We start from the raw sequence: 23,253 nt of genomic DNA on the forward strand, positions 1-23,253 counted from the left end.
GTCCACATAACTGCACAAAACCAATATGGACAATAATTATATGTGCTTCGATCACTGCATTCTCCCTGCTTTCGGCACATATACTTTTTGTCCAACATATAACTTCTTTCCCATTCTAATGTCCCACATGTTGACTTCCAGACATCGCAGTTACGATTAATAGCTAAACAGGCATCAAATGTTATCTCTACTGGATTCCCCAACTTCCTAAATTCTGTCTTGTTCAAAAGTTCTTCTCTCCCACATTCTGTTGTGTATATTGACATTTCATAAGTAGTTATTTGTTTGGCTTCTGCTGGGTTATAGCACTACACCTTATCCTTTAGTATACACATGTGATATATGGTATTGTTTACTTGACAGGTTCGGGGTGTGTATTCCTTACACCCATCAGGTTTTTGAGTGTGATAAATCAAGGTTTTAGAAACTCTTGTTCCCTGTAATGTTGTGCGTATGCATGGGTCACAATTCTCCTTGCTTGTTGCTTCTATCCTGGGAATATCTGACTCACTTTGTAGGCCCACTACCCATCCACTTATCCATAATCCCAGTCCAACAATCACCATGTTCTGCATCCTCCCAGTCCTTTTTATTCCGATCTCTCAGTGCTATCTCAATAGTGGGGCTAGTCTTAAGTGTATAATAAGATGTTTCCAAACCTATTACCAAATAGTGCTCTAGCACGTCTTCTATGATCTTTATGTCACGCTCAACCAAACACCCTGTGCATAAAACACAATCTATACAATGAACGCAACAACAACACTCACATCAACAATTACAAAACCAACACATTGGAAAGACAAAAATTTTGGTACATTCGAGAATCGCCTTTCACCTATTACAACCAGTATTTCTTTGGTAAGCAGACAATTTATACTATATGGGTGTTCAGAAGAAGATCCGGGCAGTTAGGGATTGGGGTAGCTGGTGCCTCGATGCTCTTCAGTTGTCCACAAAACCACTGTTTATACCTGTAAAACACAATAATCGACAGGACCAAAACCCCCAATCCCCAACACGCCCACATCCAACTCTCCTCCCACATGGATCCTTGTTCTTCAGCCGCTGGTCTTTAATCAGCCTCCAAAATAATGCGCCACCCCAGGTATCCAATCCACTCTCTTGATCTATTGCGGGTCCCCACAGTTGGTCACAGCTCCAAGTATCCTATATGTAAAATAGAAAAAGCTGTCTTTAAGAACGCTTAAATGTTAGCTTAGTGGGATTTTGTTTATCCATGGTCACTTTCCAGCCAGATTCTGCCGCCGCCTTAACTTGTGTCCAATGAATCCACGGCTTTGATTCTGCAATCTTAAGAGCAAGGGGAGAAGTCATAATAACGGTAAAAGGTCCTTTCCATTGTCCTTCCAGTGGCTCCTTCCAATGTTTGACCCATACTTGATCCCCTGGTTTAAATGGGTGACAATGGGTTACTAACCGGGGGGGCACTTGTTTCATCACATATCGCTGGAGCCTCTCAACTTGCTTATTAAGTTCTTGTACCATTTCCATATTCCAAACTCCCCCCTTATGCCCCAGATCCGGCCACCCTGCCAAGTTCCTTCTTAACAACCCTGGCGGTCGTCCATACATTAACTCATATGCCGATAACTTGTGTTGGCCCCTTGGCGAGCTTCTGATTGCATACAAAGCTAGTGGTAAAGCATCAGGCCACTTTAAATGACTATCTGTACAAATTTTAGTAATTCTTTCCTTAAGAGTCCTGTTCATTCTTTCTGCACATCTACCTGATTCTGGCCGAAATGCACTGTGAAACCGCCACTTTATCCCTACCGCCGTTGCAACTGCCTGATTAATATGATGAACAAACTCAGGACCATTGTCCAATGAGATATAACTGGGAATTCCAAATCTGGGAATTATCTCTTTTAGTAATAGTCTCGCCACTTCCCGTGCCTGCTTGGTCTTCATTGGAAAAGCCTCAGGCCACCCTGTATACATATCCACCATAACTAACAGAGCTTTAAACAATCCACATCTAGGCATATCAGTAAAGTCTATCATAATATAATCCATGGGGATATATGACCGGGGTATGGCACCAGGGGGCAGTAAGGGCCCTTGCCTTGGGTTAACCTTTGTACATGTAACACACTTTGCAACCGTCCCGGCAGCAACTCTGGCCAACCCATTAATATAGTAATCCCTTCCCAATGCTAGTTCTAAAGCCATTTTACCCATGTGTGTTGTTTCATGGGCTAGGCGCGCTAGTGTCCATGCCATCGAGGCTGGTACGAAAATCCTCCTGTCTGGCAATACATACCACCCATCTTCAACCTGAGCTTTCAAATCTGTCACTGCTTTCACACTTTCCTGTTGCGTATATGTTGGTTTGATTTCAGGGGGTATAACCCCTAAATCCATTGCTACACAAACAGACAAGTCGGGCAGCGGTCCCTCTTGCTTTGCCGCTTCCCTTGCTTCTACATCAGCTGCTCTATTCCCCATAGCTACCTTATCATCTCCCCTCTGATGTCCTTTACAATGCATCACTGCCACTTTCTTTGGTTTATTCACCGCTTCAATCAAGCGGCTAATAAGATGTCCATGCAAAATACTTTCCCCTGCTGAATCTCTAAACCCTCGTTCCTTATAAACAGCCCCATGTGCATGTAAAGTAAGGAATGCATATTTACTATCTGTCCACACATTCAATGTTTCTCCCTTGGCCCTTTCTAAGGCACGTATCAGTGCCCACAACTCAGCCACCTGTGCACTATGTCCACTTCCTAGGGGTCCGCTTTCCACCACTCCTTCATCATCTACAATGGCATATCCAGACACCCGATACCCATCTACAATGTAACTGAATCCATCCGTGTACCAATTAAACTGTGCATTGGGTAATGGGATATCCGTTAAATCAGGTCGGGTAGAATAAACTTTCTCTAATACCTATATACAATCATGCTGTGTATCCACTTCCGTTGGCAACAACGTAGCAGGGTTCAGCCTATTGGACATTACCAAATGTACCTGGGGATTCTCAATCATAATTGCCTGGTATTTTGCCAACCTTTGTCCACTAATCCATAAGTGTCCTTTAGCGTCCAAAATGGACTGCACCGCATGGGGGGAATGTACAATTATAGGACAGGAAAAAGTAAGTTTATTACAATCTTGAATTAATTCTGCAATCGCAGCCAATACTTTTAAACAATGTGGCCAGCCTCATGCTACTCCATCCAATTGTTTTGACAGATATGCTACCAGTTGTTGCCAACTTCCCAGCGATTGGGTAAGCACCCCCACTACAATATTTCTACTTGTGTCTACATATAAATTAAAAGGCTTCTGCAGATTTGGTAAGGCTAACGCCGGAGCCTGGGTTAGCGCAATTTTTATATCTTTAAAGGCTTTTTTCTGTTCTCCCCCCCATTCGAGGGGTTCCGTATTAGCGCCCCTGGTGGCTACATACAAGGGTGCTGCCATCAAAGCAAAGTTAGGAATCCAAATACGACAGAAGCCCACCAACCCTAAAAAACTTCTCAGTTGTCTCTTTGTTCTAGGTTCAGCCAGCATCAAAACTGCCTGTTTCCGCTCTGGTCCTAAAGCTCTGTGTCCTTTCTCAATATTGTATCCCAAATACCTCACCCTCTCTTTCACTAATTGAGCTTTCTTCCTTGATACCCAATACCCACACTCTAGTAACAGATCCAACAACATTTTAGTATTATCCCAGCATAAATCCTCTGTCCGTCCTGTCACCAAAACATCATCAACATATTGTAAAATTGTATCTCCCGGTTGCTAAGGCATGTAATACTGCAGGTCCCTAGCCAATGCTGTCCCAAACAATGTCGGGGAATTTTTAAACCCCTGTGGCAACCTAGTCTATGTGTATTGCATTTTTGTGCCCGTATGAGGATTCTCCCACTCAAATGCAAACAGCGGCTGGCTTGATGGATGAATAGGAATTGTAAAGAAGGCGTCCTTCAAATCAACTACAGAAAACCACCCCGCCTGGGGTGGAATTAAACTTAACAAAGTGTATGGATATACTCTCATAGATGGCATATATTGCTTCCCATGAAACGGGACGTTGCCTTATTCTTACTGGCATTGCTCCTGGCTTTAGCTCAACCACCACTGGAGCTGCAAAACCTGGTGGATTATCCTCTGCCCACAAACCTGGCACATCAAACATCCTCCACTTTTCCTCCTTTTCTTTCTCTCCGACCTGTCTCCCTATCATCAACCTCCAAATCTCCTCCGGGGAATGCCTTATGGTCATTTTCTGACTACCTTCATCAAAAGAAATTGTTGCCCCTAATTTGCTCAGCAGATCCCTGCCTAGCAATGGAATAGGGCATTCAGGGATGTACAAAAATTCATGCTGGATTTCAGCTCCTTTAAAATCACACATCACAGGCTTTAGGACCTGCTGTCCCATAATCTGTCCTGATACCCCCTGAACCTGGATTTTACATGATCCAGGAGCTGCAATTTGCTTATTTACAACTGATCTACCCGCTCCTGTATCCACTAAAAATGTTGTCTGCTGGTCTCCTATCCTCATTGTAACCAACAGCTCAGGTCAGGGTTCTTCCAAGCCTGGTCCCCATCAATCCGACCACACCATGTCTGCCGATCCAATACTCTCTGCTTCTCTTGGTCCGGCACCCCCTCTGGCTCCTCTACCAAAACCTCGTCCCAAGCCTCCTTGTCCAAATCCTCTATTCAAGCCCCCTCTTATTCCTCGTTCTCCCCTTCTCCCCGCAAACTGCCCACGCATCCCTGATCCCAACTCCGATCTTCTCGTCATCCCTCTCCCTCTCATCATCCATCTGGGGCATTCCCTTTGCCAATGCCCTTCTCCTTTACAATAGGCGCATTGGTTAGGGCCCAGGGGAGCCCCTAGGTTAGGGTCCAAATTCATTCCTCCCTGTAATGCTACTGCCAATAATTCAGCCTTCTTTTGCATTCTAGCTTCTTTCTCCTTCTTTTCCACCTTATCCCTATTTACATACACTTTCCGTGCCAATTCCAACAATTCAGTAGTGTTCTTCCCAAGAGCTCCTTCTACTCGCTGCAGTTTTTGCCTTATATCTTCATAGCTTTGAGCTATGAATCTTTCATTCAGCACCCGCACATTAACCCCCTGCCGTGGATCCACCTGTGTATATAACTCATATGCTTCAATCAATCTCTGCAGGAAACTTTCCGGACTCTCATCCGCTCCCTGCATCACTAAAGATGGCTTAGACATATTCACTGGGGGCTTCCCTGCTCTTCTGAGACTTTGCACCACCAAATTCTAATAGTCCCTCAAACGTGTCCGGTCCTGTTCTTCCTTAGGGTCCCAGCCCAGATCCATTTCACACAGAGTGGGCCTCCTCAGGGTGCTGTCCGCCAGACAATGTCGGCTGGCGACCCCCAGGGGAGAGCCTTCTCTGTGACGGCGCCCACCCTCTGGAACAACCTCCCCCCAGAGTTACGTACAATAACAGACCTCCAGATTTTTTGTCGGGCCCTGAAAACCTATTTATTTCAACTAGCTGGGCTGGCTTGAGTTAAATTTTAAATTGATTTTAAATTGGGTTGTTTTAATTTACAGCCAAAATATTTAATTATTTTAATACTGTTTTTTAAATTTTGTATGCTCTGTTTTTTACTTTGGCTGTTCACCGCCCTGAGTCCTATTTGGAGAAGGGCGGTATAGAAATGGAAACAAATAAATAAATAAATAAATAAAAGGAATTAGACTACCTAAAAGAAGAACTAGCCACCCGAGAAAAAACGCGCTGGCAATCATACCCTGAAGAATACCACCCGAGGCCCATACAAGACAACCAAGACCCAAAATTTAAAATATCATACTTGCCTGTCGCAGAACACCTCGCTGAGCGATCCAAACTCACCAACGCTGATTGTCCGAACCGGGCCCTGTTCTCCAGCCGCATCAAGGAACAAGGCCGCCAGGCCTCCAATGAGGATTTCGCTGACTGCCGCAGTTCTGGAGACTTCCCGATGAGCTGGACAGCATCCCGGGCAATTCTCAGCCAACAGAGGCCTTCTGGAGCCAAAGCCGAAGACCAGAAGGCCGACTGGGACTTCATCCCAGGAGCCACAAGCACAGAGTCCTCTCTCGTCGACTGCTGGGGAAGAATGAGATCTGGGCATGCGCAGAATGAACCTGCAAGGAAAAAAGAAGAGGACCTAAATACAAGTCAGCGCAGATCCACCCCAAACATAGAGACAAGCCAATACAGACATGCCTCTAGTATACCTCTGCCTTATTGTGAGTATGCTAAGGTTTTAAACCATGGACAGCAACAGAATGTAAGTAACTACTCACATCACTCTGGGACACTACCTACAGACTTTGTAAAATTAAAATTAGATGGAAACAATCTGATGGAATGGAGCCAGCAGCTCCAAGTCATATATTTGAGAGAAAACATTTTGTTCTTTATTAATGATCCCCCAGACAAACCCTGGACTTATGAAATGGACTGCCTCCACCATAAGGCTTATTACATACTCATTGCATCTATATCCCCAAGTATTTTTCCTAGCCTTGAACATAATCTGACTGTGTCTGAAATATTCCAAAAATTATTTAATTTATTTTATAGCAAAAGTGTAGCCACAACTACTAGAATTTCAAGGGAATTCCACTCTGCCAGGTTAAGACATGGTATCCCCATGAGCGAACATATTCTAAATCTAAACGCAACCAGAGCAGAGCTCATCCAAAGGGGGGAGAATATATCTCATGGCAGTATGAAAAGTATTATAATCAATTCCTTAGACTCCAGCTGGGATAATTACATAACTTTACTTGACAGCTTAAGCTTAGAACATCTTACATTAGAAAATCTTACCAATAAACTTATAGCAGAAGACAAATTTAGAAGGGAACGATCTATACATCAAAGGAAGGCAGAAACCAAAGAAGAGTAGATTTCCGAGTCAGGGATAGATATCCACCTGAATGCGCAATATGTGGATCAGAAAAACATCAAAAGAGAGACTTCCCTAAGAACGCAGGATATAGAGATACATATTATTACAAAGATAGATCAGATAGAAGAATCCATTTCTCAGATAGAACTTCTCCTGACTACAGACATAAACGCAGGGAATCACCCTATTCAAAAGACAAAAAAAGATATAGAGACAACTCCAGGGAAAACAGATATGGGTCATTATATGGAATAAAAGACAATAATCCATCAACATAAGATTCATTCAACACATGGCTCATTGACTCTGGAGCCACAAGCCACACAACTCACAATCGAAAAATTCTCAACAACTTCACAGAAAAGGAGTATTACATAAAGGTAGCAAATCAAAATAAAGTTCTAGTAAGAGGAGTAGGTAACACTCATATCAAAGGTATAGGGAAAATAGAGGGGGTACTATTTATACCTGAAATTCCACATAATATATTGGCAACTCTAAAACTAAGCGAGGAGGATGGAGTAGAGACCACATTCAAAAATGGAAAAGTATCCATGACAAAAAACAATAGGCACATAGACAAAATATTCATTAAAGAGGGACTAACATATCTACTGCCACGAAATGACGAATTAATCTGTGCACACACTCAGTTAAAAAACAAAGAGACTAAACCCAATAGTAATGGAGGGAGTGAAAATATGTCAACAAGTGAACCCATTCTGTCAGAAAAATTATACAATGGTAAACCAATACATGACAACTGTACTCATTTACTTCATAGGAAGCTAGGACATGCCAGTTTCCCTGTTATACAGAAAATGTTAGAATGTTCCGAAGACATCAAAGTAAAGAGTTGTAAAAACTATTTGGAGTGTTCTGTATGTAAATCCTCTAAGCTCAAAACAAACCTAAGCCCAAAAAGGCCACTCGCACCACACAATCAATTTACCAATTGGTACATATGGATGTCGTAGGCCCAATGAAACCATCAATCAAATATAGAAAAAAATATTTCCTAACTATAGTTGATGATTACAGCAGGTTTGGGTTCGTGTACACTCTTAACCATAAAAGTGAAGTTTTCAAAAAATTCAAAGAATTCTTTAAAAGGGTAGAAACTCAACATAATGTAAAAATCAAGCAAATAATGACCGACAGAGGATCAGAATTTTTGTCTAACGAATTTTCCAATAGGCTAAAGATGCAGGGAATATTACATTTTAAATCTTGTCCCTTCTCACCCTTTCAGAACGGGGTCGTAGAGAGAAAAAATGGTTTATTACAAACTATGGTTAGATGTGTGCTAGACGATGCTGGTTTAAATCAATCTTTCTGGACTGAAGCCCTTACATATTCTAATTATACCCTAAATCGATTATGATCCAGTGTAATTAACAAAACACCATATGAACTCATGTATAACAAAAAACCAAAAATTGGACATCTACAAATATTTGGCGTAACTGCAGATGTGTATGTGCCTAAACAGTTGAGACACAAAGGCGAAAAAGTATCTAAAAGACTAAGATTCACGGGGTATGAATCAGGAACTAAGAGATATCGTTTCATAGATAAAAACAACCAATTCATCGTGTCTATATCTGCTGTGTTCCATGAACACTCTAATTGGTCCAAAATACACCTTAACGAATTGTGCCCCGAGTCAGAGAACACAACACCCACTCACAGAAAACACAATTCACCAGTTACTGAGCCCAAAATCATAAAGACAGACAAACACAATTATCAAAAAGTAATTAATGAGGAATGGAAAAAAGGGCATCCTATCTTGAAAGTTGACCCACTAACTGAGAAGGAAGCAAAATTTATGCAAGGTGCTGAATCTCCTCCTGATAGACCCATTAGATCAAATAGGGGTACAATTCCAAAAAGATTTGATGACTACATACTATCTCTCAATGCCAAAAAATTAACACCCAATACATATGATGACATACTTAAATTACCTCTGGAAGAGAAAACAAAGTGGGAGGAAGCGATGAAAAAGGAAATGGATAGTTTGAAGGAACTAAACGTGTACACACCAGCAGATCCCCCCGCAGATAAGTCCCCCATTTGTACTAAATGGATATTGAAAATCAAAGAACTAGAAGATAACAAATTCTTGTATAAAGCTAGGTTAGTAGCTCAAGGGTTTGCCCAAAGATTTCCTGATGATTACGAAGACACATATTCACCTACTGTTAGAGCAGAGAGTGTAAAGACTGCATTAGTACTAGCTTCCATTCTGAATTTGGACGTGTATCAGTTTGATGTATGCATGCCAACCTCGATAAGGAAATATATGTAAAGGCACCCCCAGGAAAGAATACTCAAAAAGGAGAAACTTGGTTGTTGAATAAGAGTCTATATGGATTAAAACAATCTGGTAAATGATGGTATGAATGTCTGTCAAAAATACTCAAAGATATGGGTTTTATAGCCACTTCATCGGATCTATATTTTTTCACTAAAAGAAAGGATAATTCTATTGAATATGTACTAATCTATGTTGACGACATATTGTATTTGGGACAAGATAAAATCAAATGTGATGAATTTGCTGAACAATTGGGTAAACACTTCAACTTAAAAATATTAGGAAAAGTAAATAAATATTTAGGATTGATAAAACCGATAAGGGATTCAAATTATCTCAAAGAGAGAAAATTATAGAACTTATACAAAAATGCAATATGATAAATTCAAAAACTTGCGAGACCCCCATGTCAACTGACTTCACTAGAAACATGCACAACAAATACGAGCCATTTAAAGAAAACACTTTATATAGATCTATTATTGGATCATTACTGTATATTTCTAATTGGACCAAACCAGATATCACCCTTGCTGTTAATCTATTGTCAAGACACGTAAGCAGCCCTAATGTATATCACTGGGAAGGAATCAAAAGAATTCTAAGGTATTTAAAATTTAGTGCTGATGTCTGTTTATATCTAGAACCATTTATTTCAGAAAAGCCCATATTGACTTGTTATGCTGATGCAGATTGGGCTGGAGACCCAAAAAGTCAAAAAAGTACCTCCAGTTATGTTTTCCTTATAAATGGTTGCACGGTACATTGGTATACTGGCAAACAAAATTTAATTGCCACCTCCACGGCAGAAGCCGAATACATTTGCCTATCTAAGGCAACCAATAACCTGACCTGGTTTGTTGATTTGTTGTCCAATATATGGGCCGAACCCATTTATCCTATTATTATCAATGAAGATAATAAAACAGCAATAGATATATCAGCTTCCGAGGCAATAGGCCGAAGATCTCGACATATCGATATCAAATATAAACATGTGAGACAATTATCAAGTATAGGTTTTATTAAGGCTATTCACTGCGATACAAGTGAACAGATTGCTGACATTCTCACTAAACCCTTAGCAACCAAACAACATACATATCTGACTTCTAAATTTAATGTACATATCTAAAACCAGTGGTTTATTATTAGTTAGGTATTTTAGAGGGGGATTTGTTACAATTGAAAATACCTAACCTGTTTTCTGTATATATGTATATTTGTATATGAGTTAAATGTATGATCTCACTATGCTCCTTCCCATTGGTCCCTACTTACCTTTTGCCCCGCCTCCTCTGTATATAAGTTGATGCTCCTGTCAGAGCAGTTGCAGTCCAAATGTAATTCTGAGGAAGATAAGAAACAAATAAATACCTTTGTTATAAGGAAGTCTCAAGTCTGTTAATTGGGCCTAACCAGAATAAACAAATAAGTAACAATTGCCAATTTACATTGTCAAATGCTTTCTGTGCATCTAAAAAGATCAACGCCATTTGTTTATCAGAGTGTGTTTCGTAATATTCCAGCATGTCTAAGATAACTCTTACATTGTCCTTAATTTGCTTTTGAGTAAAAAACTGTTTTGATCTGAATGGATAAGTTCATTCAAAAATCTTTTTAGCCTTTCTGCTATTATTGATGCAAATATTTTATAATCTGCATTTAATAGTGATATAGGCCTGTAATTCTTTATCTATGTTAAGTCTGAGTCTTCTTTCGGTATTAATGCAATATTTGATTCTATCCATGAATTTGGCATCTTAGCTTCCAATACTTCATTATAAACCTCTAGCATTGACAAATTCAATATATCCTGAAGTTACTTATACACTTCTACAGGTAGTCCATCTGGCCCTGGTGTTTTATTATTCTTTTGTCTATTTATTGCCTCTGTTAATTCCATCATCATTATCCTTTCATTTAGCATTGCTCTCACATTTTCAGACATTTTTGGTAGTTTAGCCTTCTCTAGATATTGCTTTATCTTTTCCTCTGAATTTTTTTCTTGATAATATAATTTCCCATTTTGTTATTGTTAGTTGTGAAGTCATGTCCGACCCATCGCAACCCTATGGACAATGTTCCTCCAGGCCTTCCTGTCCTCTACCATCCCCCGGCATCCATTTAAGCATGCCGACTGCTTCAGTGTCTCCATTCAGCCACCTCATTCTCTGTTGCCCCTTTCTTCTTTTGCCCTCAATCTTTACCAGCATTAGGCTCTTCTCCAGTGAGTCCTTCCTTCTCATTAGGTGGTCAAAGTATTTGAGTTTCATCATCAGGACCTGGCCTTTTAAAGAGCAGTCAGGGTTGATCTCCTCTAGGACTGACCGGTTTGATCACCTTGCAGTCCAAGGGACTTGCAGAAGTCTTCTCCAGCACCATAGTTCAAAGGCCTCAATTCTTTGGTGCTCAGCCTTTCTTATAGTCCAACTTTCACAGCCAGACATTGCAACTGGGAAAACCATAGCCTTGACTATACACACTTTAGTTGGCAGGGTGATGTCTCTGCTTTTTAGTATGCTGTCTAGATTTGCCATACCTTTCCTCCTCTTTTAATTTCTTGGCTGCAGTCCCCATCTGCAGTGACCTTGGAGCCCAGGAATATAAAATCTGTCACTACCTCAATTTCTTCCCCATCTATTTGCCAGGAATTGAGAGGGCCAGGAGCCATGATCTTAGTTTTCTTAATGTTGAGTTTCAAGCCAACTTTTGCACTCTCCTTCTTCACCCGCATCAAGAAGCTCTTTATTTCCTCTTCACTTTCTGCCATTAGAGTGGTATCATCTGCATATCTGAGGTTGTTGATATTTCTCCCCGCAATCTTAATTCCAACTTTTGATTCATCTAGCCCCGCCCTTCTCATGATGTGCTCTGCATATACGTTAAATAGGCAGGGTAATAGTATATAGCCTTGCCGGACTTCTTTCCCAATTTTGAACCAATCAGTGGTTCCGTGTCCAGTTCTCACTCTTGCTTCTTGACCCGCATTGTGAGAAAAATACCCTCACATATACAAATGCAGAGACCATGAACAATAAAAAGCATATTTATTTAAAAGATATATCATAAGCTTTTGCAAAAGGGTTCTCCAAGAAAAGAGTGAGAACAATATACAGGTCTGATTACATGGTTTAAATACATTTTCAACCAAGCAGCAAAACAGGCCAACACCCCAACTTATCATTGATTTATCGGACATTACATAGGTTTTTGGCTATTCCGCAATATTTTCTCGAGTCAGAAATCCCCTAAGGAAATCCCCTTAACACATGTTCTTGTAACAATACAATTAATCAGAACATAACAGCTTCCTTCCTTCTTCTATTAAATTAGCTTAGGTCAGCCTGACATGTTCTTCTATGAAAGTAGCCTTGGTCAGCCTGACCTGACTTGGAATGTACTAACTAAGTTTATAGCTCTATTTGTCCCAGAATCAATGTCATACATAATTCCTTATCTTAATGTCTTACACAGATGGCTAGCTTAGGCTATGAAAAGTTGAAATATCCAGTCACTAAGACTCTTTTCTTTACAGGAATAATTCTATTTCTCTCAATCCTGCCTTTTCTTTTTGATACATCCTTATTCCTGTAAACCATCATGTATATGATACAAGCATATTTGATACAAATACAAGAGATAAGGCATATAACTACAATAACAATGATACCTACAAACAAATAGTTATTCCACTTCTTCTGTTTGTACACAAATTATTTTGGGTTCTCTAGATGAACTGCCCTAGAAGCTTTATATCCCTCTTGAAAAGAAAGGAAGGAAAGTTGCTCAGTGCTGGACAGATTATGTACAAGCTGCAAGCACAAAATGTTTTGTGCAATACTTATGCTTTAAGAAAATCAGCATTATCTCTTCCATTACTCCTTTCCATTCTTCTATATTTTTTTTTACATAATGAAGAAGTTTGCTTTTTGCTGCAAAACAAAATTACTTCTTCTTACTCCATTCAACATCACAAATAACTCTTTCTAACTTTCCCACATCTCCATGGGATCTCTCTCATCTCCCTTTTTTGTTCAAACACTTGCTATCACCTTCACAACAACAACAAACCTTTGCCACTTACTGTTTTTTTATACAAAAGGAGATCTCGGGGGGGAGGGGAGTTTCACCACACAGGCATTCACAAGTCTCAGGATCACCTTATCACTCCTGTGTGAGGGCTTCTCACACACACTCACATTTGTACTGCAATAAGACTTTTTGTGTAAACTAACATACACATATGCTTTCCCCCTGCCAACTAATCAGTATAAGTATTGCAGGGAGCTTTTTTGTTTTTCCACAAGTCAATGGGCTCCATTGCTTAAACAACTTTATCTATTTATTATTATTATTAAAGGGTCTCATCTTCCCGGCAGGTCTGGAAATTATTACACACAGACACTTTCACGCATACATACCATTAAACATTTGCAGGCCTGGAATAAAACCTGGGAAGGTTTTATCCCTTCAAATGCCCATTTTGTTTCAGTCCTTGGCATCTTGTAGCTCATTCTTCAAGCAGTGGGAAACCTTAGGACGTGGTTTTTAATCACAAATGTGATTTCAGGCCCTAACCACCACCTGTTTCCCACAGCTCCAAGCTCAAGCCAAGAAGTTTACTTAATTTGCCGGCACACACATATCACTATCACTTCAAGTATAAATATGCATCCAAGTATGGTTAACAGAGCACATCACATTAATCAAAGACAAATTATTCCCATTTAGACCTCAAGTGGGAAGAACAATAAACCTTTTCTTCTTTACCCTTTATTCTTTCAGAGTTTTCTGTCTCTTTTGAGAATGATAACATTTCGAAATCTATACATCACTGCAGTATTCTTTTTCTTCTACTCCTTCCATCCATAACAGCATAAACTAACCAAATCATCTTTGGTCAGCCGGAATGTCTGAATCATCCCACTGGATGGAGGGGCCTCCCAACCTCTAATTATTATTTTTTTGTATTATTGTTTTAGTGAACTTCTCACTTTTACTCAAAGTTACCCCTGTTGTTCTATCCTCTTAAGCACCGGACTAGCTGTCTCTGCCCTGGGGATGTTCTATCTCTTCAAACAATAATTATTACGTTATTACCCTGTGCAGTATATGAACTCAACCAAACTTCCCTCCATCAATGTAGTAAAGGAGATAGGAGGGACATAGAAGGAATTTCCTTATGTTTCCTTCTGTAAATTTCTCAGGATCCTTAACAAATATATCATATCAGGGCCCCATTGTCTACCACCCAAGACTTTATATATTCCCTCCTTGAACTGAAAAATAAACAGCCACTCAGCACATCCAGCCTCTGGTTTTTCCTAGTGCTTCTCACCACACACAGCACTGTCATCCAGTCAAGGAGTTACAGACCACCCAGTGAGACTTCTGGACTTTTACTCACCTGGACTGGGTGTACCGGTGTCTGGGTTCTCTCTCCTTGGGCTGGTACAGCCCCTTGTTCAGGTCTCCGTCATTTCACGTTCAGTGGAGAGCATTCCTTCCCCGGAGGACGAGGTCTCACAGCTAAAAATCAGTGTAGCACGCCTCCCAGGGTGCAGACCAGTGCCACCCAGAGAAAAAAAAGTCTCCTAGTCCCTGTTCGGGCACCAATTTTGAGAAAAATACCCTCTCATATACAAATGTGGAGACCATGAACCACTGGTGAAATGTAAAATTTGTTACTACCGGTTCTGTGGGCATGGCTTGGTGGGGGGGCGGGTAATGAGACTGGGTGGGTGTGGCCAACTTTTTTTTTTACTTTTAAAAGCATTTTTTCTACAACCTTAAGAGGTTGCAGAAAAAATGCTTTTAAAAGCCTCTGACGATCAGGCAACTCAGCTGGGATCATCAGAGGCTTTTAAAGGCATTTTTTTTTCACAACCTCTTCGGCCGAAGAAGTTGTAGAAAAAATGCTTTTAAAATTTTTTTAAAAAGCCTCTGATGATCACACAGCTCAGCTGGGCATGGGATGGGGAGCAGGGATTTTGGCTACCAGTTCTCCGAACCACCCATCGCTACTGGATCAGGTGATCCGGTCTGAACCGGGAACATTTCACCCCTGCCATGCACAATAAAAAGCATATTTATTTAAAAGATATATCATAAGCTTTTGCAAAAGAGTTCTCCACGGAAAGAGAGAGAACGATATACAGATCTGATTATATGGTTTAAATACATTTTCAATCAAGGGCAAAACAGGTCAATGCCCCAACTTACCATTGGTTTATCGGACATTACATAAGTTTTTGGCTATTCTGCAACATTTTTTTGAGTCAGAAATCCCCTAAGGAAATCCCCTTAATACATGTTCCTGTAACAATACAATTAATCAGAACATAACAGCTTCCTTCCTTCTTCTATTAAATTAGCTTAGGTCAGCCTGACATGTTCTTCTATGAAAGTCGCCTCAGTCAGCCTGACCTGACTTGGAATGTACTAACCACATTTATAGCTCTATTTGTCCCAGAATCAATGTCATACATAATTCCTTATCTTAATGTCTTACACAGATGGCTAGCTTAGGTTATGAAAAGTTCAAATATGGAGTCACTAAGGCTCTTTTTTTTACAGGAATAATTCTATTTCTGTCACTCATATAGGTTTCTCAAGAGACAAATATGATGGTCTGGTACTCCCATCTTTTAAGAACTTGCCACAATTTGTTGTGCTCCACACAATTAAAGGCTTTAGCATAGTCAATTAAGCAGAAGTAGATGCCTTTCTGGAACTCTCTAGCCTTGTCCATGATCCAGTGTATGTTGGCAATTTGATCTCTGCCTCTTCAAAATCCTGCCTGCATTTCTGTTAGTTCTCAATTGACATACTGCTGGAGCCTAGCTTATAGGATTTTGAACATAACTTTACTAGCATGTGAAATGAGCGCAATGGTGCGATAGTTGAACATTCTTTGGCATTGCCTTTCTTTGGAATTGGAATGTAAACTGATCTTTTCCAATCCTGTGGCCACTGTTGAGTTTTCCAAATTTGCTGGCGAATTGAGTGTATCACTTTTACTGCATCATCTTTTAAGATTTTGAATAGCTCAGCTGGAATACTGTCACCTCCACTAGTTTTGTTGTTGCTCAGATTTCCTAAGGCCCATTTGACTTCACATTCTAAGATGTCTGGCTCGAAGTCAGTGACCACCCCATCATGGTTATCAGGGATGTTAATCTCGTTCTTGTATAGTTCTTCTGTGTAATTTTTCTACTTCTTAATTTCTTCTGCCTCTGTGAGGTCCCTGCCATTTTGGTCTTTTATCATGCCTATCTTTGCATGAAACATTCCCTTCATATCTCCAATTTTCTTAAAGAGATCTCTGATCTTCTATTGTTTTCTTCTATTTCTTTGCACGGTTCATTTAAGAAGTTGTTCTTATCTCTTCTAGCTATTCTCTGGAATTCTGCATTCAATTGGGTGTATCTTTCTCTTTCTCTCTTGCCTTTCTCTTGCCTTTTTTCCTCAGTTATTTGCAAAGCTTCCTCAGACAGCCATTTTGCTTTCTTGCATTTCTTTTTCTTTGGGATGGTTTTAATTGCTACCTCTTGTACAAAGTTGTGAACCTCCGTCCATAGCTCTTCAGACTCTGTCTATCAGATCTAATTCCTTAAATCTATTTGTCACCTCTACTGTATATTCATTAGGGATATGATTTAGTTCATATCTGGGTGGCCCAGTGCTTTTCCCTACTTTCTTCAATTTAAGCCTAAATTTTGCAAGATCGAAATTTTGCTCATGATTGAAGCCACAGTCAGCTCCTGGTCTTGTTTTTACTGACTGTAGAGAGCTTCTCCATCTTTGGCTGCAGAGCACATAGTCAATCTGATTTCTGTGGTGATGTCCATGTGTAGAGTTGTCTCTTGGGTTGTTGGAAAAGAGTGTTTGCTATGACCATTGTATTCTCTTGACAAAATTCTATCAGCCTGTGCCCTGCTTCATTTTGTACTCCAAAGCCAAACTTGCCTCTTATTCCGGTTATCTTTTGGCGTCTTACTTTAGCATTCCAATCCCCCATGTTGATAAGGACATCATTTTTTGGTTTTAATTCTATAAGGTGCTTTAGGGCTTCATACAACTGGTCAATTTCAGCACCAGTGGTTGGGGCATAGACTTGGATTACTGTGATTGGTTTGCCTTTGATTCAAACTAAGATCATTCTGTCATTTTGGGGATTGTATCCCAGTATTGCTTTTCCTACTTTTTTATTGACTATGAAGGCTACTCCATTTCTTCTGAGGGATTCTTGCCCGCAGTAGTATACCTGATGGTCATCTGAATTAAATTCACCCATTCCCGTCCATTTAAGTTCTCTGATTCCTAAGATGGCATATTCAGTCTTGTCATCTCTTTTTTGACCATGTCCAGCTTGTCTTGATTCATGGATCTTACATTCCAGGTCCCTATGGAATATAGCTCTTTACAGCATCAGACTTTCCTTTCACCACCAGATACATCCACAGCTGAGCATCCTTTCAGCTTTGGCCCAGTTGCTTCACTCTTTCTGGCGCTACTAGTACTAGCCCTCTGCTCTTCCCCAGTAGCATATTGGACACTTCTGACCTGAGGGGCTCATCTTCCAGCATATCTTTTTGCCTTTTGGTACTGTCCATGGGGTTTTCATGGCAAAGATACTGGAGTGGGTTGCCATTTCCTTCTCCAGTGGATCACGTGTTGTCAGAGCTCTCTGCTATGACCTGTCCGTCTTGGGTGGCCCTGCATGGCATAGCTCATAGCTTCATTGAGCTATGCAAGCCCCTTCACCACGACAAGACAGTAATCCATGAAGGGGATAATTTTCCATAGAACTCCTGAATTTTTTTCTTTTTGGACTCATTTTGGTACTGTAAAGTTCCTCTCTCATCTTATAGTTTATTTATCAGTTTCTTCTTTTTCTCTTTCTTCAGTTTATTTGCTAACCATCTTCCTGGTTTACTAGTGTTTTTTTTTTTAAATTCTTTTGCTCTTTTGATTTGTTGTGTCAATTCTTTTTGCATTAGATTTAATTTGTGTTTTATTATTTCCATTTGATTTGTTAAGCTTCCCTTCTGTGGCTCTTTTTTTTTATCAGTTTTTTTTAATTTTTTTTATTATTGTTTTTTTTCCCCCGTTATCTCTCCCTCCTCCCTCCCCCTCCACTTCCCAGAGCAGAGTACAGGGTATTTCATCTAACAATCTTAGACAAACATATGCTAACTGTCTATAAACACTTTTTCCACCCTTTCACACTTTAACTCCCTTTTTGCATAACTAAATGATAACACTTCTTCTTAAATACTTGAATTCATTCGTATGCTATTTGAAACTTTTTAGTCCCGTATTTACTTTGTATATAGTCAATCCAGCTTCTCCATTCCAAAATATAACTTTCTTGTGATTGATCTTTCAAATATGCAGAAATTTTTGCCATTTCCGCTAAATTGGATACTTTTAATGTCCATTCTTCTTTGGTAGGTAGGTTTTCCTTCTTCCAATATTGCGCCACAAAAAGTCTTGCTGCTGTTATTATTATTATTATTATTATTATTATTATTATTATTATTATTATTAATAATAATAATAATAATAATAATAATAATAATAATAATAATAATAATTTTATTTCTATACTGCCCTTCTCCTGAAGGACTCAGGGCGGTGTACAGCCAATTTAAAAACACAAGACAACAATGATTAAAAATTAAAATAATTAAATAGATTTGGCCCGGTTTAAAACCCCGAAAATTTAAAATACCCCAATTTAAAATTATGTTGATAGCCCAGCCTGGTGGAACAACAGGGTCTTCAGTGCACAGTGAAACACCCGGAGGTCGGAGATCTTACGTATTTCCGGGGGCAGTTCATTCCACAGGGCTGGGGCTCCCACAGAGAATGCCCTCCCCCTGGGTGTCACCAGCCAACATAGCTTGGCTGATGGCACCCTGAGGAGACCCTCTCTGTGGGAGCGAACTGGCCGGTGGGAGGCTATTGGTGGCAGAAGTCAGTCTCGAAGGTACCCGGATCCTGTGCCATGGAGCGCTTTAAAGGTGATGACCAACACCTTGAATCGCACCCGAAAGACCACTGGGAGCCAGTGCAGCTCGCGCAGGAGGGGTGTCATGCGGGCACAACGAGTTGCGCCCATAACTACACGTGCGGCCACATTCTGGACCAGTTGGAGCCTCCGAGTGCTCTTCAAGGGGAGCCCCATGTAGAGAGCATTACAATAGTCCAGCCGGGAGGTGACAAGGGCGTGAGTGACCGTGCGCAAGGTGTCCCAGTCCAGAAAGGGCTGCAACTGGCGAATCAGGCGAACCTGATAAAAAGCCCCCCTGGCCACGGCCGTCATATGCTCTTCTAAAGACAGCTGTGCATCCAGGAGGACACCCAGATTGCGAGCCCTCTCTGTGGGGGGCAAAGATTCACCCCCAATAGTCAGCGATGGCACCTGCTGACTATATCGGGATGCCGGCAGCCACAGCCACTCGGTCTTGGACGGGTTGAGTCTGAGCCTGTTCCTCCCCATCCAGACCCGCAAGGCCTCCAGGCAGCGAGACATCACATCAAGGGCATCGTTGGGGTGGTCTGGGGTGGAGATGTACAGCTGAGTATCATCAGCGTACAGATGACACTTCACCCCAAAACCATGGATGATCTCACTCAGCGGCTTCACATAAATGTTGAACAGAAGGGGCGAGAGGACCAACCCTTGTGGCACTCCCCATGCGAGACGCCTCGAGGTCGACCTCTGCCCCCCTGCCAACACAAACTGCAAGCGGTCGGAGTTAACATCAGTTTAGTTTCTCTAATAGTACAGTCTCTAATAATACCCAACAAAAATAACTGTGGAGTAAAACTTATCTTTTTCATATATATATGAAAATACGGGTGTTTGTATGTAGGTCTTTGGTTATTCAGGTTTTCTCCCGCGTAAAATTAGAGGTGTCTTGGCAATGTTTTAACGAAGTCTCATTCGTCATCTTCAGGCTGGTGTTTTCGGCTTCGTGCTTCTAGGAGCAATGTTCCTAGAAGTACCAAATTGCTCCTAGAAGCATGAAGCCGAAAACACCAGCCTGAAGATGACGAATGAGACTTCGTCGAAACATTGCCAAGACACCTCTAATTTTACGCAGGAGAAAACCCGAATAATTATCTCCTATATGGCATATAGGATCTAAATGCATCTATAGTACATTTTATAAAAATTCTCTCTTAAATTTTGTGCTTGTGTAAATTTTACATTTCTAACCCATATTTTTTCCCAAGTTTCCATATTATTGGTTCCTGAAAATTTTGTGCCCATTTTATCATACAATCCTTAACCAGTTCCATTTCTGAGTCTATTTCTATCAGTGCATTATATAACCTTTTTATATGCGATTGACTTTGATCTCTAATTTGTTTTACCAAATTTTCGTCAGTTTTCATTATACCAATTTTCTGATCTTCTTTCCATCTAGCTTGTAACTGTCCAAACTGAAACCAAGTCTGTATTATCTTTTCTTCTTTTAATACATTTAATGGTTTTAACTGCATTATGTTCCCTTCCATTTTAAGAAGCTCTTTATATGTAATCACATCTTGTTTTTGTTCCACACTTACACTTTCTATCGCATGCCTGGGTATTACCCATATAGGTATTTTATAATTTATCTTATGTTGATATTTTTTCCAGACTTGTAACAATGCGTTCCTTAATATGTGAGTCTTAAAGACACCTTTTTATCATAGAATAAATACACATGCCATCCATATAATAAATCATATCCCTCAATATTCAATATTCTTTCTTCCATTAAGTTAAATCAGTCATTAATTATTGAAAAAACAACTGCATCGTAATATAATCTCAGATTAGGCATTTTAAGACCTCCTCTTTCACGTACATCCTGCACTATCTTAAGCTTAACTCTCGGTTTTTTCCCTGCCCAAATAAACTTATTAATACCTTTCTGCCATTCGTTCAAGTTTGCATCTTTCTTAAGTATTGGTATCATTTGAAACAGAAATAAAAACTTTGGTAAAACATTCATTTTCACTGCTGCAATTCTTCCCAACAATGACAACTGTAGTTTTCTCCAACTTTCCATCTCTCTTTGTACTTGTTGCCATAGCAATTCATAATTATTTTTATATAATTTCACATTTGAAGCTGTAATATATACCCCCAGATATTTGACCTTTTTTACTATTTCGAATCCCGTTAATCTTTCTAACACTTCTTTTTGTTTTGTGTTCATATTTTTTGTTATTGTCTTTTGCTTATTTATCTTAAATCCAGACATTTGTCCATATTGCATTATTATATCTGTTAAATCTATAACTGATTGATCTGGTTGGCTTAATGTAATAACCAAGTCATCTGCAAACACTCTTAACCTATAATCTTGATGTCTTATTTTGATTCCCTTTATTTTATTTGATTCTCGTATTTTAATCAGTAATATTTCCAAAGTTAAAACAAGCAATAATGGTGACAAGGGACATCCCTGTCTGGTTCCTTTTTCAATTTTGCAAGTTTCTGTTAAGCTACCATTGATTATTATTTGTGTTGTTTGTTTCTGGTATATTGCCCTAATAGATTGTAAAAAATAATCCCCAAATTCCATCTTCTCTATTGTTTTCAATAAAAATTCCCAATTCAATTGATCAAATGCCTTCTCGGCATCCAAAAAGATCAGCGCTGCAGGGACTTGATTATTTCTTTCCAAATATTCCAATAAATTTACAATTTGTCTTACATTGTATTTCATTTGCCTTCCACTTATAAATCCTGATTGGTCATTATGAATCATTTGTTGCATAACCTGCATTAGTCTATTCGCTAATATTTTTCCAAAGATCTTATAATCAGTGTTTAAAAGAGATATTAGTCTATATTTTTTTAGTTGACTAAGATCCTGGTCTTCCTTTGGAATCAATGATATAAAAGCCATTTTCCAGGATGAAGGTACTTCTCCTCCAGTTTGAATTGTTCTAAATAACTCCTTAAGAGGTTCCACCATTTCTGACTGTAAATTTTTATAGTAAACAGCCGTCAGTCCATCTGTATCTGGTGCTTTCCCCACTTTTAATTGTTTAATTGCTAAAATAATTTCCTCAGAGGTTATTAATTGGTTCATTCCATCCCTTTGCTCTTGTGTAGCTATAGGGATGTTCGCTTCTTGTATGTATCTATCTATATCTATACCTTGAGTTGTATCGCTAGCATATAACTTTGAGTAAAATTCTAAAAATGCCTTTTTAATAATATTTTGTTGGTACACCTCTTTTCCTTTATGTTCTATTTTCTCTATAGTATGTGACTTTTGTTTCTTCCTTAACAAGTAAGCTAGCCACCTGCCCGGTTTATTAGCATTATAAAAAGTATTATGTTTAACATATCGTAAATTAGTTGCCACCTGGTCTGCCATCAACATATTAAACTGTCCTCTCAATAAGTTTATTGTTTCTTTCAATTTCTTGTCAGTTGGATTCAGAATAAATGCCCCCTCTTTCTTCTTTATTTCCTCTTCTAACTCCTTCCATTTTTGTTCTTGTCTACGTCTATATTTATTATTCAAGTATATTAAAACTCCTCTTATATAAGCTTTACTTGCATCCCAAACCATTTCCAATGAGGTACCCTTATGCATATTAATAACAAAAAATTCTTTCATTTGTTTTTTACATTCCTTCACATTTTCCTCATATCTAAACAAATTTTCATTTAACCTCCAAGATCTTCTATCTCCCTTTTCCTGATACAATTCCATCCATACAGGACTATGATCAGTTAAAGTTCTTGCACATATCTTAATCTTCTTTACCCTAGAAAAGAAATAATTGGTAATTAATATAAAGTCAATTCTTGAAAAAGATTGATGTCTATCAGAATAAAAAGTAAAATCCTTCTCTTCAGCATTTCGTTCTCACCAGATATCTCTCAATTCCAGATCATCCATCGTCTCAAAAAAAGATTTAGGCAATTTAGCACGATTTTGACTACCTTGGAAAACTCCTTTTTTATCTCT

This window comes from Pantherophis guttatus, chromosome 4, assembly GCF_059756535.1.
Source record: "Pantherophis guttatus breed Tessera chromosome 4, ASM5975653v1, whole genome shotgun sequence".
NCBI lineage: Eukaryota > Metazoa > Chordata > Lepidosauria > Squamata > Colubridae > Pantherophis > Pantherophis guttatus.